This window comes from Dendroctonus ponderosae, unplaced genomic scaffold (assembly GCF_020466585.1).
Source record: "Dendroctonus ponderosae isolate FM_Combo_2020 unplaced genomic scaffold, Dpon_F_20191213v2 Dpon_F_20191213_11, whole genome shotgun sequence".
Lineage (NCBI taxonomy): Eukaryota > Metazoa > Arthropoda > Insecta > Coleoptera > Curculionidae > Dendroctonus > Dendroctonus ponderosae.
The window spans coordinates 721,495-723,489 of NW_026017213.1; positions in this window are offsets into that span (position 1 = coordinate 721,495).

The following is a 1,995-nucleotide window of genomic DNA, read 5'->3' on the forward strand; positions in this document are numbered from 1 at the left end:
CCTGTACATTACAAAAATATTTTTAAAATATGCGCTCGGTAGGCGTCGGACAATTCATAAAATAATACTTTTTAAAAATCAAACGGTTTAGCCGCAAATTTCCGTGCCGTATAGCGTGAATAACCCTGTATAACTTATAACTTAATATATACTTATGTACTCAAATTATAACGGTGGCTTTACAGTAAAATTTTTAATTGCAATCAGTCCGTCAGGCTTAATAACTTTTCTTTCTGAAGCATATCGTGGGCCAGCAACTGATAGTTTTATCACAACTGATTCTGGTTTACTGAACCTCTTGGAACCTGGTGAGAAATAATGGCCGAGTAGGGCTTTTCACAAATTAAAATAGAATTGTTACAACGGCATTGTACTCTAGTTATGCCGCCACCATTTGCTTTAGAACCTCAATTGAGTCAAGAACAAGACTTGAAGGATACACTGTATCATCTGTCCCAATACATGAAGAAAGGGCAATTCAGAGAATAAAGATTTTTAAAATTTTGCAGCACTTAAACGTAGAATTGTTTGACAAAATTTATGAAATTATGAATATGGCTTGTGTATTAGCTAATAACAAAGAGCCTCTCATAAAAAAATTAAATATCTAATATACGGGGTGGCCATTTTCTGAATCGTTGTATCGGGTACCTTCTACATTTTTAAAGATAGAGAATGAATCCGTTAAATGGGCAAAATTGGGCAGAATTCGATTGCCTATTCATTACCGTTTTTAAAATGTAGGTACCCGACTTGGTTCCTGAAATATCCTGATAAGACAAGAAATCAGCACTTTTTTAATTATCACTTATAAAAAACTTATAAAAAAAAGTTAAAACTGCCCTTAGTACAACTTTTTGCGTTGAATCCAATAAACTAGTACTCGTTATCATAGTCAACTTGATTTACGAGAAAAAACATAAACTTATGGTTTTTTAAATGGTAATCATAGTTGGCTGTGGGCCTATTAAAATACTTATTTTTTTCTAAATTTAACGATATAATTGTTTGTATGTTCTTCTCCTTTTGTAGCCGTAAAACTTCAAAAGAAGATAAAAAATGTGTAGTATGCTATGGAAACAAGAACTATATGATCACACAAAGCACTAAATAAAAATGAAATAATGAATCGTTTAAATTAAATGTTCAAATTGACTTCCGTTTACGTCCAGGCATTTTTTGGCAACTTCACATTCAGTTGTGTGAAGGTGCACTATCATGTTGAAAATATGCCAATTTTCGATACGATACTAACGGAAAACTATTCGACATGTCTTCAAGTTCATTTGGTAAAAAGTGTAAATATCTTTCCATATTTAAATTATGATTATAAAAGAATGGACGAATATTTTATCACTAAAAATGCCTCACCAGACATTCACAAAAAAAAACAATCAGTAAACATGATTGTGTCTGTTAATTATTTCATTTTTGTTTCGTGCTTTGTGTGATAATATAGTTCTTGTTTCCATAGTCTACTAAACATTTTTTATATTTTTTTGAAGTTTTACGGCCACAAAAGGACAGAAACATACAAACAGTTATATCGTTAAATTCAGAAAAAAATAAGGAATTTTAAAGGTCCACAGAGTTACATAGCCATAACAACTGACTCTGCAACCAGAGTACCGAGAAGACACCAGGCATCAGCAGAATACCAAGAAGACACCAGGCATCAGCATTTGACGTGTCAGCAGTTGCGTTTACTTCATTTGGTTGTTATACATAATTCATTCATTCTTTGTAACCACCTTGTGGAATTAAGTAGTAAGCTTATTCGCTGTTAAAATTAAATAAAGCTTTTTAAAAACGGTTTCGTTAAATAAAGTTTTATAATTGGCGCAGTCGGTAGGATTGTGCGGTAGCAGTTATCCAATTCCGGAACATTTTCGGCTATTTGAGTTTTTAAACTCTTCGGCACAATCATCAGAACCAGCGGCAGAGGCTACTACCACCAAAGAATCGGGAAGGAAGAATCAACGTAAGTGCATTTTC